Source organism: Natator depressus, chromosome 11 (genome assembly GCF_965152275.1).
Source record: "Natator depressus isolate rNatDep1 chromosome 11, rNatDep2.hap1, whole genome shotgun sequence".
Classification (NCBI taxonomy): domain Eukaryota; kingdom Metazoa; phylum Chordata; order Testudines; family Cheloniidae; genus Natator; species Natator depressus.
In genome coordinates, this window is record NC_134244.1 from 20,184,098 (window position 1) to 20,198,066 (window position 13,969).

Sequence of the window (13,969 nt, forward strand, 5' to 3'; positions counted from 1 at the left end):
GCGAGAACAACCTGGGAACATGCTCTGCATTCAAGATGATTCAGAGGAGTATTGGACTGTTGGCAGATATGTTTCATGGTGTGGGGACAGTTTGGTCGGAGATGCTGGTCTGCAGGATTGGGTGGACTGCAGTCCACCCACAAAAGGTGGATAGGGCCAGGGGGAAAGTCCAACCAGAGTGTGGTGGGCAACTGGCAGCCCGTGGACCACAAGTGGCCCATCAGGGTAATCTGCTGGCAGGCCGCAAGACAGTTTGTTTACATTGACCATCCGCACGTACGGCCGTCTGCAGCTCCCAGTGGCCACAGTTCACCGTTTCCATTCCCGGCCAATGGGAGCTACGGGAAGCAGTGGCCAGCACTGTCTCACGGCCCACCAGCAGATTACCCTGATGGGCCGCACATTGCCCACCACTGAACCAGAAGGTATCAGCATGGCTGGAGTCATGAGGTGGCTTGGTTATCTGGCATGACTGCATAGTCCAGAGTGCAGCCAAGCTTTATTGAGAGGGTGGCTAGTATCTCACTGGTATGGGTCCTGATTTGTTCCTGGATGATCTGGGTATTGGATTGGCCAAACTCCTAGATAGCCTATGCAGCCAAGCTTGTGCTGGCATCTCCTTGTGGCAGGTGCCCAGTGCAGGAATTAACTGATTTAGGCTTCCTATCCAAAAAAGGTAACATAGTGAACACCCAAGGATATCTCCTTATGGCAGCAATGTGTCCAATTTCTTGGGGGTTAATGCACACCATGGGCTGGGACGCTACCTGGGGTGGAGGCAGGAACACCTTACTGATGTGGTTTACGGTGGTGCTGGCAGGGGTTGAAGTCCCCTCTTGCCTCAATGCCCCAAAAAGGGAGAGGGATGCTAGTGGATGGGTAGAGTAACCTAGAGAATTTCCTATTATGATGACTGGCACCCCAAGAATTGTCAAAGGATTGGTGCCCCAAGGATCAATGGAGTGCGAGTGACTGTAGGGGGCTGTCCCCTTATGGGAAACTTGGATATAATTTGAATAGTAAAGTTGCAGCCTGGTTAAAACTCACACCCTGGTGTCCTTACCATCTTCCATGTCATGAGCACACCAACAAACAGATGGAAAGAGAAGAGTTCTTGTAACAGCTATATCTTCCTAGTGTGTTTTGACAAGAGAGAATATTACACTGCTGTTCCACTGCATTATGGGCCTTCTACAGCTCAAAGATTTCACATAGAGAGCTCAGTCAATTTGGTAAGAAAAAGTTTTGGCTTGGGGCCTTTTACAGCTGTTGTGGTAGGCAACTGGCTAACTCTAAAAATTTACAAAAAAAACCAAGAGTACTAGTGGCATCTTAGAGACTAACCAATTTATTTGAGCATAAGCATCTGATGAAGTGAGCTGTAGCTCACGAAAGCTTGTGCTCAAATAAATTGGTTAGTCTCTAAGATGCCACTAGTACTCCTCTTTTTTTTTTTTTTGCGAATACAGACTAACACGGCTGCTACTCTGAAATCTAAAAATTTAGATCACAAACATCTCAGATGAGTGTCCTCCCTGTAATTTAGTTGGTCAGAATGCAGTTTAGAATTTCATTCTTTTTTATGCAGTGTTGGTCCCAGGATCTTAGAGAGACAAGGTGGGTGAGGTAATGTCTTTATTGGACCAAATTCTGTTAGCTCGAAAGTTTGTCTCTCACCATCCCACCATCACAAAATACATTTTTCCTGGTGTGCTTGTTATTGGTATTCTGGCATCTAATTTTCCCCAGGTGGGTTGCCTGAAGATTGATTGAGTGCTCTGAAATGACTCATTCTGCATTAGTGTGATAACTGTCAGATGCCACTCATTCAAACAGATCCAGATGCCCACTTTTCCTCTCATGCTTGAGGCCCTACCTCATTGGTTGAATGTTTTGTGAGAAACAAAGATAAGCGTTACCAGTAATTATAGAGATGCATTTACGCTATTCTAATTAAGGTGGTATCAGTGGTTTCATTAACCTTTAAATTGCTGGTATTTTTCAATGTTGTCATGCAAGTGAATAAATAACGTTTAAGAAAAAAAAAAACCAGTGGATTTAGTGCATGTAAAGAAGCTAGAATTCAGAACACATCCCCAGAGCCAGAACAAGCATCTCCCCACAGTTCTCTTACCTGGAAGGACACAGAGCTCTTTCGGGACCAGATCCTCAGCTTGTGTAAATCGCTAGTGCTCCACTGTATTCAATGGCACTATGGCTGTAAGGCCAGATCAGTTTTCATTCCTTTTCACTTCTTGGCCTCTCTGCTGAGACTAATAATCAGGATCTCAAAGTGAAGTTTGTGTGCTGTGGGCACCTGTCCAATAGAAGCTGGTCAGAAACATATTTCCAATAGGCCATTGAAAGGAAATTGGATGATAGAAATTGCTACTGACATAGGCCCAAATAAATAAAAAACAAAAACTAAACATTCAGGAATACAAAAATAGAAATTGTTTCCTTTTTTATGGTTCAACTTTTACTGTCATGAAGTTGCATTTTTTTAAAATCCAGCACAAAGCCTCCTATATTTTTGCTGCAACTGACCTCTGAATGGAAAACTTGCTCACATTTAGAGAAGTTACGGAAAGGACATACATGACAGAACCAATGGTTTGTGGAGTAGAGGAACTAAATCTTCTGGATGTTCTCAAAATAATGTTTGCAGATGTAGCTGTGTTTAAGCGAGGGAAGATTTCTCTCCCTCCATATTTCACAAACTTCAAAAACCAAGATTCACTCTTCAGATGCAGTCTGTGAAAACACTTCCCATGAGCATATGAACATCCAGGAACAAAACAGAACTTCTGGCTGTTGGCAGAAACAGTCTTCTGGTGGTTTTTTTTTTTTTTCTTTTTTTTTTTAAAAAACGAGTACCCAGAAGTCACCTACTACAGGACAGGCCCAACAAAGAAAATAACAGAACGCCACTAGCCGTCACCTTCAGCCCCCAACGAAAACCTCTCCAACGCATCAAGGATCTACAACCTATCCTGAAGGACGACTCATCGCTCTCACAAATCTTGGGAGACAGACCAGTCCTTGCTTACAGACAGCCCCCCAACCTGAAGCAAATACTCACCAGCAACCACACACCTCACACCAGAGCCACTAACCCAGGAACCTATCCTTGCAACAAAGCCTGTTGCCAACTGTGTCCACATATCTATTCAGGGGACACCATCATAGGGCCTAATCACATCAGCCACACTATCAGAGGCTCGTTCACCTGCACATCCACCAATGTGATATATGCCATCATGTGCCAGCAATGTCCCTCTGCCATGTACATTGGTCAAACTGGACAGTCTCTACGTAAAAGAATAAATGACACAAATCAGATGTCAAGAATTATAACATTCAAAAACCAGACAGAGAACACTTCAATCTCTCTGGTCACTCAATTTCTGACCTAAAAGTGGCTATTCTTCAACAAAAAGACTTCAGAAACAGACTCCAACAAGAGACTGCTGAATTGGAATTAATTTGCAAACTGGATACAATTAACTTAGGCTTGAAAAGAGACTGGGAGTGGATGTGTCATTACACAAAGTAAAACTATTTCCCCCCTCCCCACGACTGTTCCTCACACGTTCTTGTCATACTGCTGGAAATGGCCCACCTTGATTATCACTACAAAAGGGGTTTGTCTCTCTTTTCCTCTCTCCTGCTGGTAATAGTTCACCTTACCTGATCACTCTTGTTACAGTGTGTATGGTAACACCCATTGTTTCATGTTCTCTGTGTCTATAAAATCTCCCCACTGTATTTTCCACTGCATGCATCCGATGAAGTGAGCTGTAGCTCACGAAAGCTTATGCTCAAATAAATTCGTTAGTCTCTAAGGTGCCACAAGTACTCCTTTTCTTTTTGCGGATACAGACTAACACGGCTGCTACTCTGAAACCTAGTTTCTAGGGTAATTTCATATCACCCTTCAAAGTTTCCAAGCACATGGCTAACATGGCAAACTATCACTCTTCCCTCTGTTTCCCCGTCACAGGTTCCACTCACCACGAGCATCACCTCCTGCCAGCTGTCCTGGGGATTAGTTCTGCCAGCTTGCGCTCTCCCTCCCGTGTTTTCTTCTCCTATCTTGTCTCGCTCTGTTGCCCTGCTGACTCCCAGGTCTGCAGCTTCCTCTCCATGGCTTGGCCCTCCTGCCAAGTTGCTAAAGTCCTCCCCTTCCGGGAAATTCAGTCTTTCCAGACTGGCTGGTTGGCATCTCCAACATCCTTTGCCACTCCCCAGTGCCCGATAGGGGAACCAAGATCTTCCCTCTACACTGGGTTCCAGCCACAGGCCCCGACTTTCAGAAGTGCTGGGGGGTGCTGGACTCCTGGCTCTGCCCCAGGCCCCACTCACACTCCACCCCTTCCCCCAAGAACCCACCCCACTCTGCCTCTTCCTGCCACCGCTCCACCTCCACTCCCCTCCCAGTTCCACCCCTCCCCCTTCTTCCCACCCAGTTCCACCCCCTCCCCAAAGCATGCCACATCCTCACTCTTCCCCCCAGCCTCCTACACACCACAAAACAGCTGATTGCGGCAGGTGAGAAGCACTGGGAGGGAGGGGGAGGCACTGATCAGCAAGGCCACCTGAGGTACTGGGGGAAAGGTGCTGATAGGGGGGCTGCTGGTGTTCAGCACCCACCATTTTTCCCTGTGGTTTTCAGGCCCCAGAGCACCCATGGAGTTGGTGCCTATGATTCCAGCTCAGAGACCCTATAACAAGCAGCCACAGTCCCTGTGCAATCCTACCTCTTGCTGCTGTTTTCCTAGCTTTCCTCCTCTCTGCTTCCAACTTCCTTCACTCAGGGAGTGACTGCAGCCTACATCCCAGCAGCCCTCCCTACAGCCAGCTACTCTGCTTTTTACAGGTCCTGCCTGTTCCAGCACAGATGAGCCTGTTCTTAATCAGCTGCCTCTAGCCTAAATCTCCCCTGCTTGCAGCCTAATTAGCTGAGTAGGCCCACTTGGCCTAATTCAGCTCTTGCAGGGCTAGGGTGAGGAATCCACCCCATCACACATTTTCCCCTCAAGACTGCAACCCAGGGGTGGGCAGGTATTCTCTAAATCACCTACTCCTTACCTCTCGCAGCTGGGCTCTCAGGTCACCCCTTTGATGTTGTAGGTCCCTGACCATGAGCCACAGCCTGTTCTCTTCCTCCATTGCATCTTTACACTTTTTCTCCAGGGTCTGGGTCCCCACAGTAGCCTGTTTCACCTCCACTGTCGTTCCCATTTCAATCTGGGCCCCTTCTGTCCCAATCAATTTATCTAGCAACCCTCTTCTTCCTGTCTCACTGGGGTCCATGCCTTCCTCTTTCCTACTCTGCCCTTTTTTAAGAGGGGAATGCATCTTTATATGGCCAACCTCATGGCACCGAAAACAAATCCTTTGCCTCCCGTTGGCTGTAGGTGTCCCTTTGGCCTATGACCAATTTACAACAAGTCACTTTTTTCATGGACCAGTTGACTTATATAACTGAACTCATGCTGAAAACCAAGAGCCAATAACAACGTAACTGGGGAACATGGGTGCTGAACTAAACTAGCTTCCCTGTGAACAGGCAAAATCCCTGCCTCCCTTCAGACACTGCACATACACATGCTAGGTTAGAGGTCAAAACTAATTCTTTTAGTGGGGTTTTCTTTAGGTTTAATTACACCTAATCTAACTGTTTTGAGGGATTCCTCCCAAAAAGAGACCACAAAACCCTTATTTGTACCATGGATTAGAGCTCATGGGCGGCGCATGACTCCTGCATTTGGGAAGGCTGAGCATGAGCACCGGAAGCTCCCTAGAAATGTGGGAGAGCCACCGGTGCCCGGACGGTGGCCCAGCACCCTGCTCCACCCCAAGGCCCGCCCCTGCTCAGCCTCCTCCCCCAAAGGCTCCGCCCACGCTCTGCCCACGCTCCACCCCAGGCCCTGCTCCCACTTGGCCTTCTCCCCTGAGCCCTCCCTGCCCGTGCCTCTTCGCTCTTGGGTGACGAGGTGTCTGGTTTTCAACCAGAACACCTGGTTGAAAAGGGACTCTCGTGGCTCCAGTCAGCACTGCTGACCAGGTCATTAAAAGTGCAGTTGGTGGTGGTGCTGCAGGGCTAAGGAAGGCTAGTCCCTACCTGTTCTGGCACCGCACTGGAAGCGGTCAGCAGGAAGCGGCCAGCAGGTCCGGCTCCTAGGCGGAGGGGAGCCACAGGGCTCTGCGCACTGCCCCGAGCACCTGCTCGGCACTCCCATTGAACGGGAACTGGCCTTTTCACCCCCTGCACCTAGGACCCGGACCTGCTGGCTGCTTCCGGGGCGCAGCGTGGTGCCAGGACAGGCAGGGAGCCTGCCTTAGCCCTGTAGCACCGCTGACTGGGAGCCACCTGAGGTAAGCCCATGCCCCAACCCCAATCCCCTTCCCCAGCCCTGAGCCCCCCCCAAAACCCGGATCCCCCTCCTGCACCACAAACTCCTCATCCCTGGCCCCACCCCAGAGGCTGCACCCCCAGCCCAGAGCCCTCACCCCCCTGCACCTCAACCCACAACCCCCTCCTGCATCCCAAACCCCTCATCCCCAGCCCCATCCCAGAGCCCACACCCCCTCCCACACCCCAACTTCCTGCCCCAGTCTGGAGCCTCTCCCACACCCTGAACCCCTCATTTCTGGCCCCATCCTGGAGCCCACACCTCCAGTTAGAGCTCTCACCCCCTCCCGCACCTTAACCCCTTGCCCCAGCCCAGTGAAAGTCAGTGAGGGTGTGGGACAGCGAGCCACCAAGGGAGGGGGAATGTAGTGAGCGGGGGCGGGGCCTTGGGGAAGGGGCAGGGTAGGGGGAATGGGCAGGGAGTTGGTAACCCTACTTTGCCCCCTCCCTCCCAGGCCCCCCGCCTGCCGCTCACACCTCTTCACCCTCCCTCAAGCACCCCCACGCTCCACTTGCATCTCTTCGCCCCTCCCCTGAGGCCTCCCCATCCGCTGCTCATGCCTCTTCACGCCCTCCCCCGAAGGGCCCCCTGCCCGACACTCGCACCTCTTTGCCCACTCCCCTGAGAAGACCACCCCCATCCCTCACAGAACTTTGAGCAAGTACAAAAACTGGGGGGTGGGGGGAGGATTCACTGCCCTCAGGCACCCCTAATTGCTGCCTGCTGCTTAGCAGAATGCTCTGAAGGGCTCTGGGCCAGATGGAGGTGGCAGGGGATCCTCTTGTCCTGGCCATTGCAGTTGGTATTGCTCAGCCACCCAGCTTAACTGGCACTGGCCCATGAATGGCAGGGGGGAGGGGCCTCAGGGGAAGAGGTGGAGCAAGGGCGGGACCTCCATGGGAAGAGGCAGACCCGGGGCGGGAAGAAGAGCAGCATGGGCAGGGCCACGGGGAAAGAGCAAGATGCAGGAGGGGGGCCTTGGGGCGGAGCGTGGGCAGGGCCACGGCCCGGGCGCCTTTTCAGCGGCAGCACTCCAAAGGCAGCAGGCCGGCGGCATGCCTCCAAAGGGAGATGCGCTGCATCCTGTTTGAGGAGGCTTAGCCTCCCCTGGCCGCTTATACCTGCCATCCATGTTGGAGCAAATGAGATCCATTGGGCTTGCATGAGTCAGCAGAATAGCCCTGCCTCTCTGTTCAGACTCCTAGTGTGTTCTTATCTCCTATCATGTTCTTCTATGGTGGGGGGGAGTCACGTTACCCCTCCCTCTGCAGCAGCCAGTTTACCGTATGCTGCACCTGCCGCTCTACCGCGCAGCATATGCCCCCTAGAGTCTGAAGAGAAATTCTGGTTGGGTCACCTGCACTTCAGTCTGGAGCATGGACATTTCTACACGCCGTTCCATTGGGGTATTTCCAGGGCTTAAAGTCAGCTGGAGCCATCCGGAGCAGAGCTCCGGTAAATGTTTTCAAACCCACTGTAGCTCTGGCCCCTCCTGCAGGGCTGAAAGTCCTGAGCCCCGAGCCCCACGTGGGGCAGAAGCCCTGAGCACTGGCACCTCCCACAGGACTGAAGCCCCGAGTCCCAAATTGCGGGGGCGGGGAGGGGGTAGTTCCGAAAAATAATCTCTGAGAATTTAAGCCTTGGATGTTTCAGTTGTAGAGAGAGAAGTAGGAGATGTTTGAGATAGGAAAATACATAAATGCACAACTTGAGGTACTCCATCTTTGTTTGTTTGGATGGTTAGTTTGGTAATATGTACTGGGTCATGGTTGGGTGATGTGTTTCGGATATTGTGGGGGGGGGGGACCCTGAACTAGCAGGATTTATAAATTCTAAGATAAAATGATATATGATTCATTCAGAAGCTTCTCTCAACATCTTAGAAGCTGTTCTCTACTATGACATATTGAGAGACTCCAGTACAATTTGTCTTTTCAAGCTGTCCCTGAAAGAAGATTCTGGTGGATATTTTTTAAGTGCAGAAATGTGTGCTGTCTTCTTAGCTTTCAGTTTATATCCAAGTTATAGAACAGAGAAAATTTTATATCCTGTCAGTTTTAATGGCATTGGGACTACTTTTATAATTGTGTCATTTGTGACATTTTGTGTGAGCAGAATCACACTGGTTTGTGAAACTGTGACATGTGGAAGCCGTTTGCAGCGATTTAAAGAGAATTTTCTTTCAGTAATCACTGAACAATGGGTCACAAGCCATCCCTGTGTAAGTTCTCCTATGGAGGGTCTTGGAAACTGTGAGTTTCCTCCATTTCTCCCATCTGGGAGATAGGATTTGCCCCCTAGCCCTGTAGCAAGGGGTTCTGCCCCCTAAATTTTCAGGTGTCCTGTGATCTGTGGATCTCAGGATACTTTCAGGAGTCAGAATAGAGGCCAAGTGCTTCCACGCAACTGCCTGGACTTTTTTCTTATGTGGTGTCTTCCAGTAACTGCTGCAGAATTCCTCTTTGGAGTGTAACCGCATGAGGGAGTTGCTGCTGGCTGAACCAACATTTAAATCCTGGATTAAATTCTGTGTGGAAATTATCCGACACCCAAAAAGAGCATGCCATGTGCAGCAGCTGCTCTCTGGCTCTCTCTCCAACTCCTGCCCTGCCCACTCAGCATTGGAAAGCCCCACTCCCATGAAAGACTTTCCACAGAAATCAGACGTGAAGAATTATAACATTCAAAAACCAGTCGGAGAACACTTCAATCTCTTTGGTCACTCGATTACAGATCTAAAAGTGGCAATTCTTCAACAAAAAAACTTCAAAAACAGACTCCAACGAGAGACTGCTGAATTGGAATTAATTTGCAAACTGGATACAATTAACTTAGGCTTGAATAAAGACTGGGAGTGGATGTGTTATTACAAAAAGTAAAACTATTTCCCCATGTTTATTTCCCCCACCACCACCACTGTTCCTCACACCTTCTTGTCAACTGCTGGAAATGGCCCACCTTGATTATCACTACAGTCCCGTCGTCCCCCCTGCTCTCCTGCTGGTAATAGCTCACCTTACCTGATCACTCTGGTTACAGTGTGAATGGTAACACCCATTGTTTCATGTTCTCTGTGTATATAAAATCCCCCTACTGTATTTTCCATTGCATGCATCCGATGAAGTGAGCTGTAGCTCACGAAAGCTTATGCTCAAATAAATTTGTTAGTCTCTAAGGTGTCACAAGTACTCCTTTTCTTTTTCCACAGTGTGTAAGGTAAAGAAGAGCAAATGCTGCACAGTTGCTGCTCTCCTTCACTGCCAGCTTAAGCCTTCTCTACATTGCAACATTATGGCACTGCCAGCACTATTCCCTCTCCTAGCTTGCCTCTAATACATCATGCATCCAGATGCAAAAGTTTGCAGTGGCACACAACATGCACAACTCTTATGATTGCACTTGTTCTGAGTAAGCCCTTGTCTTCACTGCTAGGCTATGGCTACACTGGCACTTTACAGCGCTGCAACTTTCTCGCTCAGGGGTGTGAAAAAACCCTCATGGAGGTGGAGCGCTGGGAGAGCTCTCTCCGAGCACTGGAGCGCGACCATACTCGCACTTCAAAGTGCTGCCGCAGGAGTGCTTTGAAGTTTCGAGTGTAGCCATGCCCCTAAAAAGATGTATTTTTTACCTTGGGATAATTAATACACATGAGCTACCCCAAGATCAAAAAACACAGTGAATATGAGGCATTTTAATCTTACCATGAGGCAAACTTGGTGAGGTCAGTGCTACGGGTCTGGTGTTTACCTTGTGGCTGGGATACAGAACTGATCTCACCAAATTAACCTTACGGTAAGACTAAAGTGTCATTTCTTCATTGTTTTGTCACGTGGGGTAGCTCACATGCATTAGTTTTGCCAAAGTAAAAAAAAATACACGTTTTTTTTTTTAGCAAGGAAGTCAAGGCCTAGTGCTAAGCGTGGTGTTAACCAGCATGTCACACTACATAGTTGCAAAAAGAAAAGGAGGACTAGTGGCACCTTAGAGACTAACCAATTTATTTGAGCATAAGCTGTAGGTCACGAAAGCTTATGCTCAAATAAATTGGTTAGTCTCTAAGGTGCCACAAGTCCTCCTTTTCTTTTTGCGAATACAGACTAACCCGGCTGTTACTCTGAAACCTACATAGTTGCAGTATCACTGTAACTACAAATGCTGCTGTATGAGCTACATTGGCTCAAATTGATCCTTCCAGATCAGTCCCATGCTGCACCAGTCAACCTTTCAGGGCCTGTGTGTATTCTAATGGCATGAGGTCAAATCTTCTAGAAAGTCCCTCATCTGTACAAAAATAGCTGCACAAACCTTGCATAATGACAGGTTTCAGAGTAGCAGCCGTGTTAGTCTGTATTTGCAAAAAGAAAAGGAGTACTTGTGGCACCTTAGATTGGTTAGTCTCTAAGGTGCCACTAGTACTCCTTTTCCTTTTGCACAAACCTTAGCTCTCATTGTGGGCCCTTTTTTCTCCAGCATTTGCTACTGTGGGATGACTGCATTCCAGCGTACTTTGCTAAACTTTCCCACACAGAGAATAGCATATGTCTCAATGATTGTAAAACACTCTGAGATCCTCTGATGAAAGGTGCTATTTAAATGCAAAGTACCATGATTAATAATACTTGTTATTTCAAGTAGATATTTTTATAGAATTCTCTTTTTAAATAAATCAACAAAAACACAATGCCCTTGAACCATAGTCTTTTCACAGGTAGAAACATCTGCCCCTGCTGAGAGAACATCACACACTAATTGCTTTCAATTTGCTATTGTGTGATTGTGTGCATTTGAAGAGAAAATAGCCAAACCTTTAACTTGAGGTGAAAGGGCCTGAGGTGTGGTACATATGCTTTTGAGATAAGGCCTATATCCCTCGTTTCCAGCTGATGTCCTTCTGGCAGCACATTAACACCTCCCTTACTCTTTGGGCACAATTATAGTTCCTATGAAGGCTTGCTCCTCAGATGACAGAAGGATGTCTAAAGGGAGAAATGATGCTCTAGAAACATGACTGGAATAGCTAACTAGGGTTTAAAACACATTTGGGAATTCTTCCTCTTGCCTAGGTCGGAGACCACATGGTTAATGATGGGATTGGTTAATATAAACTGGCATTGGAAATGACAGTTATTTTAAGTTGGCTTTAGAGAAAGCCTGCTTGTTAGAAGTTTGGTCAGCCTGGACTGGTTCAGAAGTGACAATTTATCCTCCTAAAGGCACTCTATTGATGCTGTTTAATGGACAGTGTGTTGGAACTTCCACAACCTCTTTCAGGGTTTGGAAGTCAAGGATTAAACTCCTTCACTGGACTGAAGGAAGGGAATCAAAGATGTTTTCTGGGCTGTCAAATGGAGAGATTAGGACCTCAGTTGGGCAAGGCTATAGAATCTAATGGCAGAAAAGAAGCAGCTGGATATAATAGGGTATAAAAAGTGAAATTGGATTGTGTTGACCCTTCTGTTCACCAACTCAGAGGTGGGGGCTTATTTTTTCTAGTTAAGGAAAAAATTGAAATCTGTATAAAGGACCTGTCTTTTTCAACTGATCATGTGAACAACCCTGAGAACATTGCTTGTGAAGATGCATAATGTGTGTGCACTTGTGCAATGGGGAAGTATAGCCTGAATGAAGCCTCTCTGCCTTTGGTCTTCAGTTTCAGTGAATGTTTCACCTTCCCAAACACAGCCAGGGATTTACTCTGTTCTCTGAGTATCAGTGCTGAGATTATCACAAAGATGAAGATATGTCTTCAGGAAGGCACATCTTTGCAGGAAATTCTGCGGGTTGGTCATTCACAAGAGGCTTTTTCATCACTTGAAGTCTCTATGCCAAGAGCGGCGCACCTTCTAAAAGATGTGCACTAGCTCAACCAGAAGTTAGTCATGTTGATGCAGATATTACTGGTTTAGTGGCTAGGGCACTAGCCTAGCACTTGGGAGACTTAGGTTTACTTCTCGTCTGCTCTGCCACAGACTTCCTGTGTGATCCTAAGCAAGTCACTTAGTCTATGCCTCGGCTCCCCATCTGTAAAATGGGGATAATAGTTCCCTACCTCACAAGGGTAGAGATAAACTCACTACAGATTGTGAAATGCTTTGAAATCTAGTAATGAAAAGTGCTATATAAAAGTTAAGTATTATTACTCTGTGAAATTCTATGGACTATGTTGTGCAGGTCAGACTAGATGATCACATGGCCCTTTCTGGTCTTAAAGTCTATGCATATTCATCAAAAATGCATCTTCCTTTAGGCCAGAAGTGAGAACTAGGGGATGGGTACACGTTTTTTATAGGACTCACCATATCCATCAAAATTTACAACCATAGATTATGTTGCCAGAATGGCAGACAGGCAAATTGGGACCTACCCGTCCCTTTAAACTATAGGCTGGTTGATGTGATTTTTCTATTGATACACTCTGACCACCTGCCCCCAGCTCCTTGAGAGCAGTTGCAGAGAAACCATATTGAAGAAAAGTCAGAGAAATTACAAGGAGCACTTGTGTCACCTTAGAAACTAACAAATTTATTTGAGCATAAGCTTTCGTGAACTACAGCTCACTTCATCGGATGCATTCATCCGAAGTGAGCTGTAGCTCACGAAAGCTTATGCTCAAATAAATTTGTTAGTCTCTAAGGTGACACAAGTACTCCTTTTCTTTTTGCGAATACAGACTAACATGGCTGCTACTCTGAAACCAGAGAAATTAATGTCCTTAATGGTTGATAAAGCCTAACTGGCCAACAAAGAGAGGCTGATCAAAGTGTTAAAACCAGTGATCTTTACTATCGCTCCAGTCACTACCAAATTATTTATCCTTTCATAGACTATTGGCTGAAAAATAAAAGCAGATGTCTACAACAGCCAGATACCAAAGCCACAAATCAAAATATTTTAAACAGACACTTTGATTAACTGAACTAAAGCTTTCTCTTGTGCCAATTCATCTCAGTTTCTTTTCTGCCAGGTATCACTGATGATCTATGCCTTGCCTCTCAAAACACACTGATCATATTCAGTAGTGTCCTTAAAATTATCATTAGCGAGACATGACTCAAAGAACCTTGGATTGCCTCAAGCTACACTATGTATCTGTGACTATTGCTTCCTTTCCATCTCTTTATTTTCAACCTGTTGTTATTGTAAGCATCCGATGAAGTGAGCTGTAGCTCACGAAAGCTTATGCTCAAATAAATTGGTTAGTCTCTAAGGTGCCGCAAGTACTCCTTTTCTTTTTGTGAATACAGACTAACACGGCTGTTACTCTGAAACCTATCTTAGACCTTGTTATACCAAACAGATGTTTTGGATTACAAGCCTACTTTTTCACTGTGCAGTTTGAATGCATCTTTCAAGAGTTTCATTCATGGCTGTCAATGACTTTGAGATAACACACTTTATTTTCAAGACTGCTTTCAGGATCAAATGACAATTCTGTTCTTTACACAATAGCATAAGCATCTTAGTTTTAGGGGGAGAAAAACAGGAGTGATTAAAGGAAATTTATCCAAACTCCACTTGCTCTAAAAGAACACTATCAGGATCAATGTAGA